Below are 21,158 nucleotides of genomic sequence, written 5' to 3' on the forward strand. Positions count from 1 at the left end.
CCTCAAATGAAGAGAAAGGAGTCATCTGTTCTTATCACTGTCATTGAATTCTGTCCCAAGGCAACCTTCTGCATGTCCCAAACCCCTAAGAGGTTGCTAGCATACATAAAATTAAATGACTTCTCATAAACACAGAGCTGAACCTAGAGGAGAAATATCTGAATGTTGCAGTATATTTGGGGGACAGGGCAGCAAATGAAATCTTGGAATTCCAAAATGTCTACTTGTTGCTCATTTAGAGGAAGGGAAGTTCAGTCTTGATTCCCTGGATGGAATCATTCGCACCTCTGTCCAGAACCTAATAACCCAAGGTCATCGACATGTTGAACAGCACACCTGGATGTGCATGTCTATAGTCTGACTCCAGGGCCACATTCTCTATGTCTGTGCCCCAATGACTTTTCTCTGACAGTATAGTAAGGTAGCCATTATTGTTCCAATTTCAGAGTAATAAATGACACTTAGAAACATCAAGTAATTTACTGTTTTTACCCATTTATCAAGTGGGATTGGATGGATTCCAGCCCAGTTCTTGAAGACTCTTTCTAATCTACCACACAGTCTCTGATGAGCAATCTGATAACAATGAACTGATATTGCTTTAGTGCCTATTATGCATTAAGCCTTGTATTATATACTGTACATAGGTTATGGGTACCTTTTTAAAACAAACAAATAAAACCATGGGAAAGTTATTATAAATTCATTTAACATAAAGGAAAACTGAAAATGAAACATAAGAAATTTTTCAAGGTCACCCAACTAAAGTTCTGAGGTCACATTACAAAAACAATACACAGAACAACATAGAGCATTGTCTGGTTACCCAAAATATTTGCTTTCCTTTACAATTCACCACAACTCCTGACACATACTTGCAAAATTAAAAACAAAACTAAACAAAAATTTTACAGAAAAATGGAAGGCTAATAAAACAGTAAAGTCTCACAACAACAACAACAACAACAAAACATTCCAGAATAAGGAAGTAAAAAATTTTTAAATTAGCAACATCTATAGAATTTTTAAGAATTAGGAAATTCAAGGAAATGTAACAAGATACCAAACAATTGATATAGTTATGATCACTCTTATGTGACCCTTGGAAAATTTTAGTCAGGCAAAACATAAGAGATTTAAGTTTGGAAATAGTTTTATCTATATTTTAGTGTCTTGCTCTGGAAGGAAAGTCAGCAAGTAGAGTCTTAGTTTGTGCCATTACACACACAGACACAGAATAGATGGGCACCCAAATTCATCTATACATTCTGCTATGCTTTGCTTACTATTTACTTGCAACACCTAAATTTAAATGATCAGTGAATAACTGACTTTAAGAATGAATACTGTGGCAGAGATATCGGCTGCTTACAAAATATCCCTAGATCTAACGCAGTTATGTAGACTCATGTGGCCAGATTCAGCCAATAAACTCTGAGCAGAATAGATGGGTGCCACTTATAAGTCAAAGCATGGAAGAGTTGGTATGATTTCTGTATGCACTCTCTTTTCCTGTCACAGCCACTGGTTCCAAGTGACAGATCTTCCGACAGAGCAGACTGAAAAATTAGTTTGGAGTTAGATTCTAATAGAAAATACAAGCTTTGCTGAAAAGTACAAAGCTCTTCATACTATTCTTTCCATTTCCTGGAAGTGCCTCATCGACTATAAGGTATTTTTATCTAGATAGTCCTTTTTACCAGGAGTTGTCTGTCAGAACTAACTAAAAAGGGAGATGCTTAGGCTGACTTGAGATCTTTGGTAATGCTATGGAAGTTACGCCATGATTTTGGACTCAAGGAGAAGGAAATATAATCCTACCACACTATTTGGCTATTCCATGTACAAAATCTACATCATTATAATGATGTAAATACTATCTTTTTTCAGTTTTAAGAATATATCACCAAAACATATAAAATATAATTATGATTACAGATGAGAATATAAATGTTAATGACTTTGATAATGTAGAAGATAGGAGACCTTGAGTAGAGACAGGAAGTAAAAGGGAAGGTAATATACTCATGTTACAGTGTACAGAGTAAGTAAATAATAACAGAATTTGTACATCAAGAGTCAGAGTAGATTATACATAAAGATACAAATGGGATCATCAAACCATGTATCTATCAAAATAGGGAGACACAGAGTACTTTTAAGTCAAGATGAAGTTCTCCCATTCTATTCTGGAGAGTCATTTTTTTTTAAACTAAGAAATTACATTTAGCATTTTATTTGAAATTCCCAAAGGAACCTGAAGCACTACAAACAGAAGTGGTTAAGATTGTCCATAGACAAGAGCTAGGAAATCACAGGACAAGGATTGTTATCTTTCATTCACAGTGCTTTCATATAATTTGGGCTTTTTCTTGTGCAGCAAATATATTTTGATTAAATGACAAACAAAACAACAAATATAAACGATTTTGATGTTCACACCCTCATTTAGGTATGCTTCACACTTCAAGAAGAGAATAAGACCGATAGTATGCAACAGATATGAGTAAATTAAACTGCTTTTCGTGGGCTACCGCCGTGCCCACAGGTCCCCAGAGCTGTGAAAATGTAGCTCAGAGAAGGTGATGCCAAAAGCCAGAGAAACAGTGAGGACTATAGCATCAGTCTCCTAACCTCTCGTCCTAATACTATATAAAAATAGACTTAAATCTCACAAATTCTTGGCAGTATCCATTAAGAAATCTACATTATTGGAAACTGCATAATTGTCTTGGTTTGAGCTCTCCAGAATGCAGAGCCTGAAATAGTCTATCCTGGAAGAAGGAGTAAGGCAGTAGGTTGGGGGAGGTACAGAGAGGAAGAAAGGTCACCACTCGAATGCACAATTGAGCCTGCCACAGTGGACAGCAAGGGCTCAGATCCAGCAGTGCTTCCCTGGGAAGTGAACCAAATGTTTCCCAGAATTGCTAGCCTCAAGTTCAGGGAGCTAGAGAATTTGTCCTCAGCTGACCTCTCTGTTGATTGAGGGTTGTCGTGAGGTACTAACTCTCTTACACCTCAGGGCTGTGCATGCACACTCAGAGAACTACAGAGAAGTCCCTAGGTCAGAAATCACAAGGACAGATGGTGAATGTTTGGTGGGAATGTTTGCCCTGACTCTGTCAGGGCACGAAGAGTCCACAGTAGCTTTGGCTGAAATGAGAGGCTCAAGAGGGGATGTAACGTGACATGGGGCAACTGAGACATCTGCTAGAGCGCCATAGGAAATAAAAGCACTTGCCTTTGGCATGATTTAGAATGATTTATAGTCAATTCGGCCACATCTCTATTCCAGTGTATGTGTCACAAAATAAATGGTCAGACATTTAAGTTACTGTTACATTTAAGTACTCCATTATAAGAAGGGGGTGGCATCAGTCTTGTTTGTCTACTAGTAATTTGAAGCCCCTTGAGATATTACTTCTCTATATGTATTGTAAACTGAATTGCACTTGCATGCCCATTACAGACATATGGCTATCCTGAAGACAAGCACACAAATTTCACAAGCTCATATTTCTTTTTTGACACTCTGCTCTTCCCACAGGCTATGTTAGGCTAGTAATAAAGCAAATAGTGCTTTACTAAATGTTATTCACACTGATTATATAGTTATCCACTAAGTGGCCTTTGACACACATTCTCATACCTTTTACATTCATTGCATAGAATGTCACACACACACACACACACACACCATATTTTATGGGCCAGTTTAATATGCTCACATAAGTGGATGTTCATATGGAAGTTAAACCTATCTGCAAATAGACCATAAAGCTATATCACACTCATATATAGGACAGTGTTTTTAATGGTTTGAGGAATTTTTTTGTAAAGTCTGGGAGTATGTTCTTCTTTATTAGAAATAAATTTCTATTCAAGAAAATGCTATTTCAGTGAATATTTATATATTTTAAAAAGTCATTTGTGTATGTAGCAGGGGCAGGAGGGAGGCTATAATTACCATGCTTTAGAAATAAAATTAACAAATAATGAAGCCTGGTCTCCTGAATATATGAGAGCATCAGTCATGACAATTTTTGCCATGTTTTCTTTTCTTCCTTCCTCACTAGTGCTGACAGAAGGGCCAGATTTATCCAACTCAGCTTCTTTCCTATGACCAATGACAAAGCCATTGTCAGATAAGTTGGACCCTGAGCTCCTTTTCAGACTTAACATTCTTTCCTTCCATTTTAGATTGATGGGGTAGGTTAGCAAGCATCAGAGGCAAAATCTAACCTGAATAGATCAGTAGCTTATACAGTGGCTGCATTTGCTACCTCAGCAGCATCGCATCACCAACCACTTAGAATATCATAATAAAAGTTTTCAGTTGATTCTCTGATTAAGATAACCTACTGGGCACAAAAGGAGAAAGTGCAAAGCTTACTTTTATTTATTTTTACTTTAAGTATTGTTGACATAAAATGTTATAGGAGTTTCAAGTGTACAACATAGTGATCTGACAATATATACATTCCACAACGCTCACCACAATAGGTATAGTTTATCATCATACAACTTTATTATAATATTATTGACTATATTCCCTTGATAGATCATTTGTTCTGCCACAGATTCATCAAGATTCTTAATCCAATATGATCTGGGCAAATATAAGTTTCAAGTAAAGCAATATCATATGCCCATCCATCCATATGTAATAATTTTGACTATAAAGTTTCAGGTTTCTCAGCTTTTTTAAACTATCACTTATTTTTAAAATATTTATTGAATGTTAAAAAAATATTTATTGAATGTTGTGTAATGTAAGCTGCCACATACCAACTGTGGACTGATGTGAAAATTCAATAAGTAAATAAGCAAATAAATAAGAGAAAGAAATCTAGTGATAAAGCAAGGCAAGGCAAGACTCCTCAACCACAACTTCACTGCAGATTGTCCAAGTGCTTAGCAATTATTTCAACATTCTATTGATGTGACAAAAGATATAGTTGAGAAGAAATGGATAAAAACCTGGGAAGGTGGATATCAAAGAGAGATTTCAGAACAATGAAAAGAGACTCTTTCTGTTCCTATAGACTAAAATGATGGGTTCTTTGTAGAGAAACTCTGCACACTGAATGAACTGCACTATGACAAACCATCATTCCTCTGTGAAGGTTATTATCATTAGATTTGACATGTATTACCAAAACTGGCTTAGAGAAATGATGCCCACGTTTAAATTCAGTTTCTAGAAATGGGACAGAAGGAGGATAGGAGAAATAGAGCAAGGAAGGCTGTGTCATGGGAAATGGCCCCAAAGAGCACTGTGATCTCCCAGACAACTGGGGAAAGTTTCAGGGAGCCTTGGGGTTTCATCCATCATTTCAGAGAACATCCGGCTGCACGCTCTGCTCGGCAATCACTCACCTGGGCCCCGGGGGCCAGAGCTGCCAGAAGCACTGTGAGGGAGGGCTGCCCACCTACCCTTGCTGCATCATAAGCAGGAGTACATGGCTTCTGCCATTACAGGCATCCACACAGCTGCATGCTCTTTTAAAAGTACTTTCCTATCTGCAGCCAGTGACTGTAAACTTAATGAGAGCACCTGCTGCCCTTGTGCTTAGTTAATTCATAGTGATCTGCCTGAACTAAAAAAAGAAAAATCAGAAAAGCCTTTGTTCTTCAGTAATAAATTATCAGTCTCTACTTTGGCCTGAAGGGTCTTTGATTCATGTCATATTACACTTACCCTAAGCATTGATGACAGTGGACACATTTCGTTTCTCTAAGTAGTGTTGGGGCTGGAGAAAAGGAAATGGCTACTAAGGTTAAATAAAATGAGAAGATCAATGGTCTGCCCGAATATTGACAACTGGGGAACTAGTCATCCTTGACCTCACACTGGAGGCATTTATTCACTGAGGAGTAAAAGCACTAGCTCATAAAATTTTTGCAATAGTGACTGGCAGAGTGAAGAAAGAAAAAAAAAGTAACATCATTTATTTTTAAAAAATAGTTTAAAGCAATACAATACAGCAAAGGTAGTCTTTTCAACAAATGGTACTGGAACAACTGGACATCCACATGCAAAAGAAATGAATCTAGATACAGACCTTACACACTTCACAAGATGAAGTCAAAGTGGATTATAGATTGAAATGTACAATACAGAACCATAAAATTCCTAAATGATAACATAGGAGAAAATCTAGAAAACCTTGGATTTAGGAGTGACTTTTTCTATAAAACATCAAAGGCATTACCAATGGAAGAAATACATGATAACATGGCCTCTATTAAAATGAAAAATTCAGCTCTGTGAATGACACTGTCAAGAAAATGAAAAGACAAATGACAGACTAGGAGAAAATATTTTCAAGAGACACTTTTGATAAAGGGTAGTTATCTAAAATGCACAAATAACTCTTAAAACTCAACAGTAAGTAAATGAACAACCCAATTAAAGAATGGGTCAAAGACCTTTAACAGACACCTCATCAAGGAAGATATACAGATGGCAAATAAGCATATGAAAAGATGCTTAAAAAAAAGATGCTCTCCATGTCATATGTTAGTGGAGAAATGCAAATTAAAACAATGAGATATCACTATACACCTATTAGAATGGTCCAAATGTGGAACGCTGGCAACACCAAATGCTGGAGAGGATGTGGAACAGGAACTCTCACTGGTGCTGGGGATGCAAACTGGTACAGCCACCTTGGAAGACAGTTTGGTGGTTTCTTATAAGTTAAATATACTCTTACATGCAATTCAGCAATCATGATCCTTGGTATTTATCTAGAGGTTGAAAACAGGTCTATACAAAAGCCTGTGCACTTATGTTTATAGCAGCTTTGGTCATAATTGCCAAAACTTAACAGCAAACAAGATATCCTTCAGTAGGTGAATGGATTAATACATTGTGGTTTATTCAGACAATGGAATATTTTTTAAATAAAAGAAATGAGCTATCAGACCATGGAAAGACATGGAGAAAAATTAAATGCATATTACTAAATGAAAGAAGCCAGTTTGAAAATGCTACATACCTGGTAGTTCCAAATATATAATATTCTGGAAAAGGCAAAATCATAGTGACAGTAAAAAGGTGGGCAGTAGTAAGGGGCTAGAGGATGGGATGGCAAAGGAAGAGTGAATAAGTAGAGCATAGAAGATTTTTAGGGCGGTGAAACTCTTTCATATGAGGTTATAATAGTGGATACATGTCATTAAGTCTGTCCAAACACACAGAAAGCACAAAACCATGAGTGACCCTTCATGTAACCTATGGACTCTAGGTGATAATGACATGTTAATGTAGGTTTATTGACTATAACAATATACCACTTTGGTGGAGGATGTTGATAATGGGGTAGGCTATGTACTGTGGGGGTTGGGAATATTTGGGAATTTGTATCTTCCACTCAATTTTCTTGTTAATTTTAAATTGCTGTAAAAAAATTGTCTGTTTTTTAAAATTTATGATTTATTGGTTCAAATTTCTTCTACTTTCCAAATAACTTTCTATAAGCTAAATAAATATATTTATTTTCACTTATCGTGCTATCTTATCTCAGTATATTTAGAGATATTAGGTAAACAAGAATTATAAAAAAATTTACAATTAAATGTAGATACCATGTTTGTGCTTGCCAAAATATTCACTGAATGGAATCTTCAGCAAAAGTTGCACCAGATCTATCAGATTGAACCCATGCGCTAGTCTGTGGTTCTCAATGATTTGTTATATTAAAAGGCCATTCATAAATTCATCCTAGGCACATGGTAGCTTTGCACAGGTTCCATAGGTACCGTCTACAGGATGTTTCCCAGAATCATTCTTTTCTCTTTTAATGGTGAGTGACTCATTACAAACTTTATGAAAACTAATAAGACAATGAGGAAAGGAGCAAAAACCAATTCACAGATCTTTATTTTAATCCTTTCTTAATTTTATTGAGATATATTTTGCATAAAACATTATTCCACCATTTATAGTATATAGTTTGATGAGCTGTGATGCCCATACAATCACCACCACAATCTAGAAAGAGAACATTTTTCTCACTCCTAAAAGTTTCCTTTAGTCCCAGCTACTTCTTCCCCACCTACACCCCCAGCACCAGCTCCTAGGAAGCCACTGATCTGCTTTCTGTCACTGCAGTTTCATTTTGTCAATTCTAAAATTTCATTTAAATGGATCATATGGTATATATTCTTCATTAAGTGCCCTCCTTAATGCCCATCACCCATTTAGCCCCTTCCCCCCACCAACCTCCCCTCTAGCAACCCTGAGTCTGTTCTCTATAGTTAGGAGTCTCTTATAAGGTTTCCCTCCCTCTCTGTTTTTATTTTGTATTTCCCTCCCTTCTCCTATGTTTATCTGTTCTGTTTCTTGAATTCCACACGACTGAAATCGTATGGTTTCTCTGACTGGCTTATTGTACTTAGCATAATAGCCTCTAGTTCCACACACATCAGTGCGAAAAAAAAAAATATATATATATATATCCTGATAGCTCATTTCTTCTGTATATACCATATATAGTATACACACACACACACACACACACACACACGCACACACACACCACTTCTTTATCCATTCATCAGTTGATGGACATTTGAGCTCTTTTCATAATTTGGCTATTGTTGATAGTGCTGCTATAAACATTGAGGTGTGTGTGCTCCTTCAGGCCAGCATTTTTGTATCCTTCAGATAAATACCTACTAGTGCAATTGCTGGATCATATGGTAGTTCTATTTTTAACTTTTTGTGGAACTTCCACACCATTTTACAGAGTAGCTGCACCACTTTGCAATCCCACCAAAAGTGCATGTGTTTGCCTTTCTCCACATCATTGCCAACATCTTTTTTTCCTGAGTTTATATTAACCATTCTGACAGGCATGAAGTGGTATCTCATTGAGGTTTTGATTTGTATTTCCCCGATGATGAATAATATTGAGCATTTCACGTATGTCTGTTAGCCATTTGTATGTCTTCTTTGAAGAAATATTTGTTCATGTCTTCTGCCCATTTATTAACTAGTTTATTTATTTTTTGGGTGTTAAGTTTGATGAGTTCTTTATAGATCTTGGATACTAGCCCTTTATCTAATACATCACTTGCAAATATCTTCTCCCATTCCATTGGTTGCCTTTTAGTTTTGTTGTTTCCTTTGCTGTGCAGAAGCTTTATATCTTGATGAAGCCCACAATAGCTCATTTTTGCCTTTGTTTCTCTTGCCTCAGGAGATGTGTCTAGCAAGAAGTCGCTGCGGCCGAGGTCAAAGAGGTTGCTGCCTGTGTTCTCCTTTAGGATACTGATAGTTTCCTGTCTCACATAGGTCTTTCATCCATTTTTAACATATTTTTGTGTATGGTGTCAGAAAGTGGTCCAGTTTCATTCTTCTGCATGTTGCTGTCCAATTTTCCCAACAGTTTTTTGAATACACTTTTTTCCATTGGATATCCTTTCCTGTTTTGTCGAAGATTAGTTGACCATAGAGTTGAGACTCCATTTCTGGGTTCTCCATTCTGTTCCACTTTGTCAGTGCCACACTGTCTTGATTACTACAGCTTTGTAATACAGCTTTAGGTCTGGGATTGTGATGCCTCCCACTTTGCTTTTCTTTTTTCAACATTACTTGGACTATTTGGGGTCCTTTATGGTTCCATACAAATTTTAGAATTGTTTGATGTAGCTCTGTTGAAAATGCTGGTGTTATTTTGATAGGGATTGCATTGGCTGTGGAGATTGCTTTGGGTAGTATAGTCATTTTAAAAATACTTATTCTTAAAAAAAATAAAATAAAAAAAATAAAAATACTTATTCTTGTAATCCATGAGCATGGAATGTTTTTGTATTTCTTTGCATCTTCTTCAATTTTTCATAAGCATTCTATGGTTTTCAGCATACAGATCTTTTACATCTTTGGTTAGGTTTATTCCTAGACATCTTATGGTTTGGGGCACAATTGTAAATGGGACTGATTCCCCGATTTCTCCTTCTGCTGCTTCCTTATTGGTATATAGAAATGCAACAGATCTCTGCATGTTGATTTTATATCCTGCAACTTTGCTGAATGCATGCATCAGTTCTAGCAATTTCTTGGTGGAGTCTTTTGGGTTTTCTACATACAGTATCATGTTATCTGTGAAGAGTGAAAGTTTACTTTTCTCTCTTGCCAATATGGATGTCTTTTATTTCTTTTTGTTGTCTGATCACTGAGGCTAGGACTATGTTGAACAACAGTGATAAGAGTGGACACCCTGTTGTGTTCCTGACCTTAGGGGAAAAGCTCTCAGTTCTTCCCCATTAAGGTAATATTACCTATAGGTCTTTTATATATGGCCTTTGTGATGTTGAGATATGTTCCTTCTATCCCTACTTTCTTAAGGGTTTTTATCAAGACAGAATGTTAGATTTTTGTCAAATCCTTTTTCTTCATCTATTGAGAGGATCATATAGTTCTTATCCTTTCTTTTATTAATGTAGTATATCATGCTGATTGACTGGCAGATATTGAACCATTCCTATAGCCCAAGAATAAATCCTACTTGATCGTGGTGAATAATTCTTTTAATGTACTATTGGATTGGATTTGCTAATATCTTGTTGAGAATTTCTGCATCCATGTTTATCAGGGATATTGATATGTAATTCTCCTTTTTAGTGGGGTCTTTGCCTAGTTTTGGAAGCAAGGTAATGCTAGCCTCATAGAAGGAGTTTGGAAGTTTTCATTCCATTTCTATTTTTTGGAACAGTTTCAGAAGGGTAAGTATTAACTCTTCTATAAAAGTCTGATGGAATCCCCTGGGAGGCCATCCAGTCTTGGATTCTTATTTGTTAGGAGATTTTTGATTGCTGATTCAATTTCTTTGCTGGTTACGGGTCTGTTCAAATTTTCTATTTCTTCCCATTTAAGTTTTGGTAGTTTATATGTTTCTAGGAATTTATCCATTCCTTCCAGATTGCCCAAATTGTTGGCATATAATCGCTCATAATATTCTCTTAGAATTGTTTGTATTTCTGCAGTGTTGGTTGTGATCTCCTCTTTCATTTATGATTTTATTTATTTGGGTCCTTTCTCTTTTCTTTTTGATAAGTCTGACTAGGGATTTATCAATTTTGTTAATTCTTTCTTTTTTAAAATTTTATTTATTTATTTATTCATGAGAGACACAGAAAAGGAGGCAGAGACATAGGCAGAGGGACAAGCAGGCTCCCTACAGGGAGTGTGATGTGGGACTCGATCCCAGGACACCAGAATCATGACCTGATCAACCACTGAGCCACCCAGGTGCCCCTTGTTAATTCTTTCAAAGAATCAGGTTCTAGTTTCATTGATCTGCTCTACTGGGTTTAAAAAAAAAATTCTGTATCATTTATTTCTGGTCTAATCTTTATTATTTTCCCTCTTCTACTGGTTTTAGCTTTTTATTGCTGTTCTTTTCCCAACTACTTTAGGTGTAAGGTTAGGTTATGTATTTGAGACTTTTCTTGCTTCTTAAGGAAGGCCTGTATTGCTATATACTTGCCTTTTAAGACTGCCTTTGTTGCATTCCAAAGGTTTTAAACTATCATGTTTTAGCTTTCATTTACTTTCTTGCTCTTGTTTTTTGGGGGTTTGTTTTTGATTTTTAGGGAGGGAGAAAGCTGGGTAGCAGAGGGAGAGGGAAAGAAAGAATCACAAGCAGCCTCTAGACCCAGCACAGGGCCCAGTGTGGGGCTCCATCTTATAACCCTGAAATCATGACCTGAGGTGATATCAAGAGTCAGACATTTAACTGACTGAGCCAGCCAGATGCCCCTGTTTCTATACAATTTTTAAAATTTCTTCTTTAATTTCCTGGTTAACTAATTCATTCTTAAACAGGATGTTCTTTAACTTCTTTGTATTTGTGGTATTTCCAAATTTTATCTTGTGCTTGACCTAAAGTTTCATAGTCTTGTGGTCTGAAAATAAGCATGGTATGTTCTCAATCTTTATGTACTGGTTGAAGCTTGATTTGTGACCCAGTAGGTGATCTTTTCTGGAGAATATTCCATGTGCACTAGAAAAGATTGTGCATTCTGCCGCTTTGGGATGAAATGCTCTGAATATATCTGTTAAGTCCATCTGGTCTAGTGTGTAATTCAAAGCCAATATTTCCTTCCTGATTTCCTGCTTAGGTGAACTGTCCATTGTCGTAAGTGGGGTGTTAAAGTCCCCTACTATTGTTGTATTATTATCAATGTGGGTTTTTTTTAAGTTTGTTATTAACTGATTTATATATTTGGCTGCTCTCAAGTTGGGGGCATAAATATTTACAACTGTTAGATCTTCTTGTTGGATAGATCCCTTCTTATTTTTTTGATTATAAATAAAGTTACTGTGAACGTTTCTCTTGGGTAAAGACCTAGGAGTGGAAATGTCAGATCATACAGTTATGCTTTTTAAAAAATAACTGCCAAAAAAAAAAAAAAATAACTGCCAATTACACAAAATGTTTATACCACCAGGAAGGTATGACAGGTCCAGGTGATATACAATGTCTCAAATATTTCATACTATCGATCTTTATTTTAGACATTCTTGTGGATTTATAATAATGTTTCACTTTTATTTTAATTTTGATTTTCTAGATGACTAATAATGTCAAACATATTTCTCAGTGCTTATTGGCCATCCTTATGTATTCCGTTGTGAATTATCAGCTCAAATGCTTTGCCTACTTTTAAATTAGACTATTTGTCTTCTTCTGATCATTGCAATAGCTTTCAAAAATATTTTCTGGGTGCAAATACTTAGATATATGTTCTAAGAATATATTCTTCCATTCTATGGCTTTGTCTGCATATGACTTTAATGGTATCCTTTGATGAATAGAAGTATTTAATATGGTGGTCAGATTTCTCCTTTTTTTTCCTTTATGATTTGTGCTTTTGTATCTTCTGCAATGACACAAAGATTTTGTTGTAGGATTTTTCTCTAGAATGTTTACAGATTTGACTTTTGAGATTAGGTCTAAAATCTATTCGAGTTTCATTTTTTTTCCAAATGGAAACCAAATTCTCAGCACAATTTGTAAGAGGAAAAAAAAATTATACTTCTTCATTTGAATTAACTGAGTATCTTAAAAATTAATTGACCGTATTGTAGTGAATTTCTGGACTTTATATAGTTAGGTATAGCTTTAATATCCAGTCTGATTATTAACAACTTTTAATGTAATTATTGATTTACTTATGTTTAAGTCAACCATTTTGCTATTTATTAAAAATATTTTCCCTATTAGTTCTTTGGCCCTTTTATTTTTCCTTTCCTGTTTCATTTTAGAAGACTTACGTTTTTCTTACTTTTCTATTTTCTGTATAGAATTGTCCTCATAGCTATATCTTTAGGTTTTATTAGTAAGTCATTGTTCAAAAGTTTACAGTGTGCATCTTTAACTTATCACAGTATGCTTTTTAAGAATATTATACTAATTCAGATGCTATCTAAGAACCTTACAACATTATACTTTTCCCTTCCTTTCTTCTGTACTATATAGTCATGCAGTTAGTATAAGCCAGTATAAGTCAATAACATTTTTCTTTACAAAGATTTAGAATCACTTTTCAAAATTGTCCTTGTCTCCATCAGTATAAAGAAGTCCTCATCACCAAAAGAAAAGGGAAGAAAATACAATAAAAGGATGCATTATTTAAAACCACATAGTAACTCATCACGTTTTCTTACACTGAAAAATAATCTTTACTTATATTTTTAACAAAAACATTTATTTATTTATATTAAATGTCACCAATATATTATGGATGATATAATGGTAAATCAAATATAAACTCTGCTTTCAAATAATTTATATCCAATTATGAATGGGAAAACACAACTTTTAAAAGGATACAATATAATTCAATATTAATAATAGACTCATGACAGGTACAAAATGCTGTGGAAGTAACAGAGAAAAAAATGGAAGTCTAGAAGGGTGCTGCCTTTGGGAAAACTTCTAATCATTTTAATCACTTAAGTACTATGATTAGACTTTTCTTTCGAATACAAAACTGATAAATGTATTCAGTGACCAACAGAGATGAATTAGGACACTCCAGCAATCCAGAGGAGAGAGTCAATGGAAAGCTGAAGCAAGATGGCAAAGAAAACAGGACAAAACTGAAGTAACAGAGAAGAAGGAAATTTTCATAGAAAAGTGACAGTCAGACCCATAGTTATTTGTCAAGTTTAAGAAGCCACTGAGGTATCCATATGAATATTGACTAGGCAGCAGGTGAATATACAGGATTGAATTTTGGAGAAAGTTGGGATTTTATTTGTAATTTTACCCAGAGGTCTGTATAGAGATGACAGCAGAAGTTTTTGGATAGGATGAGATATTTATTGGAGAAAATGTAAGAAGAGAGCGAGCCAAGACAAACTTTGATGACAGGAATGATAACTTTAGGACATAAGAACAGAAAAAGAAGCTTAAGAAGAAGACATATGAGAAATCATTAAAGAGCTGGGCAGATATCCAGAATAGTGATTTTAAAGGAAGTGTGTGAGGGGAGGGGGCGGAGAAGATCTAAAGGAAAGAAAGGTCACCAGCAGTAATGTGAAGTCAAAAGAAAGAGAATTAATAAAAGACAAAAAACAAAACAAAACAAAAAACCTTGATTTGGAGACTTAGAGGCTACTTGTACATATGACAGCAATTTCAGTTAAAGTATTTGAGGAAATCAAATTGCACAGTGTTAGAAAATGAAACTATCTGTAAACATAAAACAGCTTAAAAAAAGTCTGATAAGCAAAAAACAAAGAAACAAAAATATAGAACTGTAAGCTTAGCCTTAATGCACCTTAATGTTTTTAAAAATGTATTTTTTAAAAAATGTATTTTTTAGGTGCATACTTTAAATATATAAACAATTAGGTAAGCTTGTGTAGAAACACCAAGATACATATATTAGGAGATACATGTGTCCATCTAAATTTTCTATATATTTTTTCTTTTTTTTTTAACAGAGTATTTATTCGAGTTGTTTATTGTATAATTTCTCATGTGCCATTTTGGAAGTTCTTTATTGTAAAGACTATTCTTTTGTCTGATGACAAACAGCAGCCACACTGTCAGTGATTATTCCGGACCTCCACGTTGGATAAATTCAATTTCTTCTTGAGACACAAGTTTCCTTCTGTATTTCTGAGGCAAAGAAAAAACAATTATCGGTAAGAGAAGGGAAGGGGCTGGAAGTTGAAAGCCAAGGTTTCCAAAGGAAGAGAAGAGAAGCGGAAGAGGGAGTTTCACACTGAAAACATGTCATTATTCTGCAATAAGAGAGAAGAAAATGAGCAGTAAAGACAAAAGATAGTGAAATGTGACAAGAAAGAAAGCTTTATAGAGTTTTTGTCTCTTCATCTATTCTATAAAGCAGGAATGTGAAAAGTAAGAAAAGCAAAAATGACATAAGAGTGGGAAAGAGTGGTTATCACAGCTGTGAGGACCAGCAGGCAGATTTGACTGTCAGGCAGCATTGAGAACACCTAAGGTCAGAATGCATAAAAATTATTTCAATTGGAATTCCATTTGGAATAAAAATTTTGGAGATCTTTCTTTCAAAACTGTCTACCTGTTGAAGCTTTGCTAAAGTGATACTAACTCTTGCCCTGTAAATGAAGAAACTTAAACATCCTTTACTGGAGAAAACTATATAGCAAAGTGCCATTTTGCTAGTCATTCTAAAACTTCTTGCTTTCTAACCAGGATACTTAAATCCTTAGCTCATTCAAAATAAATATTTTCTTGTATTTTAAATATTGTTTTCCCTTATGCAAATGAAAGCATCTGGAATATTAAAAAGAAGTTATTACAGTAAAGGAGTGAAATTAACACAGATAAGTTTATTTTTTTGTGTTTAGTAAAACCTTAATTTCATTGACTATACAAAGTCTTTGTCCTATAAAAACTTAGAATTTACTTCCCAGGAAAATTTACATTTTACAAGAAATCAAAAAATATGTATTAAGCCTTCTGAACAAATGCTTACCAGAGATAGTTAACCTGCCGAACCTGTGAATAAACATTTCTATGGTAGCACATGGTGGTATTCACACAACAATTGGGTTCCAGAATATGTTTCTTCAGTGTTATATAAAAACATCCAGTTTGTGTAATGAACAACAATAGTGCCAGTAATCAAAGAAAATCAGGATTGTCAACAATGAGAAATAATGTCTCCTAGCAACCAAGTTTCAATTACTCTTTGTTTGCTAACAAGCACTGAGATATTTTATGCTGGTAGCTTTATTCCAGAGAGTAATGCATTATCAAAGACCGTAAGAGAGAGCTCCTGTTTTAACCAGCTCTGGTTTCCAATCAAACATCTTGCAATTAATTTTATTAGTGTTTTAGACGTAATTTACTTTGAATAAGCCATAACTATGATTTGTTATTGTCATGTTCTAAAAGAAACTGTAATGTGGAATAATTATTTGTTTAAATAATGGAATCATTGGCATACAGATGATACTCCAACAAAGTAAAAATTTATTATCATTAATAATAAGATTAAACAAAATCATATCCCAGAATAGGTCCCAGGAGGACCCTTTAGCTATTTTAGTTGAACGAGAAATAATACTACTAATTAAGATATAACACTGACTGTCATAGCAGTAGTCACAAAGACCATTTACTAATGCCTAATAAAAACCCTCTACTGCAACAAAGATATAGTAAAAAAGTATACCCATAGCTGAAATCAATTTGCATTATGAACATTACCTATCAAACTTTGGGAACAATTTTATTCAAGGCATCTGTACTAATCTGTTTATACTATCTAAATTTAGCAAATGACCACTGAAACTGAGCTGTTTCAAGCTGTACTCTCTGCATTTGGTGAATGGAACTTTTACCTCTTGCTTCTTAACATAGAGATGATCTGGACCAAGGAGCTCAGTTTGTGAGCGGGATTGTGGTTGCACTGCTGGTATTACAACAATTATTTATCTCGTTTGATTTTAGCAATCCATCTCATCTGAACTTATTGTAGGGAAGAGGCTCATGGAAAATAGCACCTGCCAACACAAACACATACACACACTACTAGGGGCCAGGAAGATAATTAGTCAAAATCAGGAAGATAATTAGTCAAAATCTATATCGAAGTAGTCACAGCTACTGTTGTGTTGCCACTCAAAAAATGAATTCAGATAGGTCATTTGAAGATATATTTCTGTTTAATAACATCTCACTTTTCACAGAGTGATATTGGTATTAAGTAGGAAAGATTTGATTCTAGGGCTATTTGATACTATTCAGATTAGCTTTTATAAATATTTTGAAGTAATCTCTTTGTCTATTATTTGGATTATCATTTAGCTAACGGTGAAAAACGCGTGATCTGATTTAAACTTACCTGAATAAATGAAATTATTTATGTAAATGAATAAAATTATCAAACTGAAATGCAATAATCTCCACCTGTTTCTTCAGTTTATCCTAATTATAGTAGAAGAAATTTTAAGACTTTTTTCTTTCTCTACTGGCTTTCTTTGGCTAAAAATATCAAAATCTCTATTTTGTAGACTTCTGAATGTAAATGTGTTCATCCCTGTCTTAACAATATCTCTGGGTTTTAACTTCTTATTCCTTCAGAAACAACAGCAAAAATAGAGATCTTATGACAGCATTTTAGCCTGCTCTTAGCACTAAGCTGCACACATGCCAAGACAGAACTATGCTTATAAAGTCAATAAGCACAAAATAAGTAAGGTTACCTGTAGAAAATGATGAGATTGTCCATGTACTAGTAAGTCAACTGACGGTTTCTTAAATTATTATTATGGAATATTAATGAAAACTATCATGTAGGATACATGTTTTCAAAACAAATACATTTTGTGGCAAACAAAATTGTTTTTCTATAGTCACTAAATAGGATTTAATTAATCAGAAAGCAAGGATTTCAATAAAATGCCATTTTCAGAAGAAAGTCATACATTACCATGTTTGTCCAAATGCCGTTGTTGCAGGGGATAGTGAAAAAAGATTAGCTCAGTCTGCTTTTGAACAAGTCAGGGTGAGATTTCTGAGCGTGCAAATGCATCATCTTTCAGAGGCAAATCCATAGCCACCATTTTTACGGTTTTAACATGAAGCTTTACAAAAATATTTGCCAGCTGACCATGACAAATACAAAATGATTTGTCTCTCAATCCTTGAAACAGTAAACAAATGTGAAGAGAAACTTTTTTTAATACTTACACAAAACAGGAAAACACTAGTCATAAGAATAAGAGTCAAGAAACTTGTATGTTAAACTCAGCAGAACTGAGTCTTAGGTGTAACTTTTTGGGGGTCTCAATTTCATACTACTGAAGCGTGTGTGTATGTTGTGTGTGTTTATTTAAAACTAGATTTTCAAGGAATGCCTTTTAATTTCTCACAGACATGAAAATAATGTTTGAAGATAGGGGATAGGAGAGAAGCAACACTGTGACAGTAAATGCTGCTGGCAGAAATAAGGTGTTTGTAAATGTGTCCATAAATAAGGTAGAAATGTCTTCATTGGTAATCTCTTCTTTCCTTTGGGAATTCTGGTAAATATGGGAGTCACTAGTACGGGTACTCCAGTGGCCTGAAAATTTTTTTACTCTCAGTATAAACTAACAAGTTCTTAATTGCACAGGTTTATACATAAATATGTGCACAGGCCAGAGTGTAACACAAATTTCTGCTGGGGAACAAGGACATAATGTAGACTCAGCACACCAGGCTTCTTTCCAGAGTCCCACCGGTCTGCTCTTGAACCATTACCAATGCCTTTCAGCAGTGCTGTCAACAGAGCTCAGAGAGGGTCTTGAACTCCAGAGAATGAATGAGATATGCCAAATGAAGCATAATTACTTTATTGACGTCATTCAGCTTTCAACTCGAATATAATGGGGGAGCTTCTACTGCTTCAAACAGTGGGCCGTTTGTAGCACATTATGCAAATGATAAGACTAATCTTTTGCATTATACATAAGAGCTGCTTATTGTGCATTAACTAATTTATCTGACTACGCAGAGGCTATGAATGCTGATTTTTATTAAGCTCTTCATTAAGTGAAAACGTAGGCATGGCAAGTGCATATATTAGCATGTGCCTGTTTTGCGTGGATGAATAAATACATACACACATCTAGTTACCAAATGACATTCTTTTGGTGGCAGAAACCATCAAGTATGATATTTTTTTTCAATCAAATCAGTAAGAAGAGAAAGTGAGAACTAAATAATCAGAGGCATAGACTCCTGTATTGTTAATATTCATCACACTTATTTTTATCATGGTCATGAAATTGCTTTTTAAAAAGACAGAATGTGTAGCCTAAAGTCAATAGTTTAAACTTACATAAGTATCCTTTTGTATGCTAGTGACTTTTTGTGATTATCATAAAAAGCAAATGACAAACAAGTGAACACAAAGTCTAATTAAAGCAGTCACTTTAGTTTTCAGCTAAGTTTTTTCATTTGAGAACAGAGGGAAAATGAGCAAAATTATATATTTTTTAAAGCTTTTACTTATTTATTCATAAGACACAGAGAGAAAGGCAGAGACACAGGCAGAGGGAAAAGCAGGTTCCCTGCGGGGAGCCCGATGTAGGACTAGATCCCAGGACCCCGGGATCACACCCTGAGCCAAAGGCAGAGACTCAACCACTGAGCCACCTGGGCATTCCGCAAAATGATATTTTATTAAACATTCACTAATTAATTTGGTCTCGATCTAGGCACAGGCATGTCTAGACAGACATTTGAACAATGTTTTATATAATGCTCCAATAAGAAGCACATTTCATTAAGGCACATGTTTGAAGCCAATGCAGACTCTCTACACAGACCCTGCTCTTCTTAGGAAGTTGTTGAGAATTTGAATATGGAGTTTCACAAGAGATACCAAAAGTATCACAAATTTTATTCTCTTGACTAAATTTATATGGATTTGATTTATTTTAATCAGCAATGTATAATGGGAAAGCTATCTGCAAATTATTACAAGTATTTTGTGTTTATTACTTTAAAAATATTTTAACTGTGCAGTTAACAGCTCGCTAATGGGTAAGTCAGTGATTACTTTTATAACTAATTTTCAAGGTGAAAAAGCTAGAGGAAATGAACCTCTTACTTTGAAGATACTAAATAGCAACAGTGACCAGTTCAATAGACATGGAGGAGCAGAGAAACCTCATACACCCTTCTGACTTTAAAATTGAGTCCCGAGTTTGAGTTCATTAAAATTAATGGCCGATCACTGTGTATCATGCATGGAAACAGCTCATTCCTTTATCAGCCAGGTAAACTAAAACACATATTACTATACATGACACAAAACCAGCCCTGGGATTTGGCCATGAGCCCAACTTAACTGCAGAATGTTTATTAAATTATTAAAATTTATGGGTTGATAGCACTCTCAAGCAATTTATTATAGCTGTAAACCATTTTTAAGTTTTGAAAACACAATAAAGTTGATTTAATAATCCCCCTAATCTTATACACAACTTCCTCCAGAATTTTCTTCAATTACAGCTCATAAATTACAATTTATTGTGTATTAGAGAAACACTAAAAAAACAAATACTTCATGAGAATTTCATCAGATTCGTTTATTCTGAAACATTTGCCAGGAAGCATAACAAATTCTCATGTGACCCCTGCACTCAAAAGAGCTGAAGTTCAAATCAAAGCCACAATAGAGAGTTCCTTTGCCAAAGATAATAATGAAAATCTTCCCTTAACTTGAGCCAGGGACTTGACTTTAATGAATGCAAGGGTAAAGGGGTCAGGGAAGGGAGAGAGAGGCACTTCTAGGGAAATTCCCTCCACTCTCAAAACAGCTTGAATTGCAAAGCACAGATAGTCACATCACCTCTTTGTTAAGACTTTCTTAGAGCACACACAACTGAAAAGGACCACAAAGACAGTAATTATGAGCACACAGTGTGTTTTCCTCAGGGGCAGTAGGTCATCAGTGTAGGCAAATTCACTTAGATTTAATGACTTTTAAGTGAACATTCCATACTTTTTAAAATAGAATTGACAGTAGTTTAGGAAGAACAATCGCTAACAGTGGAATAATTTAGAATCTGTTTCATATTTTATAGTGACTATTAGGCCACTGTTGGGTCAAGTGGGTCCTGTGATTTCTGTAACTGTGTTTTTGAAACT

Source organism: Vulpes lagopus, unplaced genomic scaffold (assembly GCF_018345385.1).
Source record: "Vulpes lagopus strain Blue_001 unplaced genomic scaffold, ASM1834538v1 ctg45_2, whole genome shotgun sequence".
Lineage (NCBI taxonomy): Eukaryota > Metazoa > Chordata > Mammalia > Carnivora > Canidae > Vulpes > Vulpes lagopus.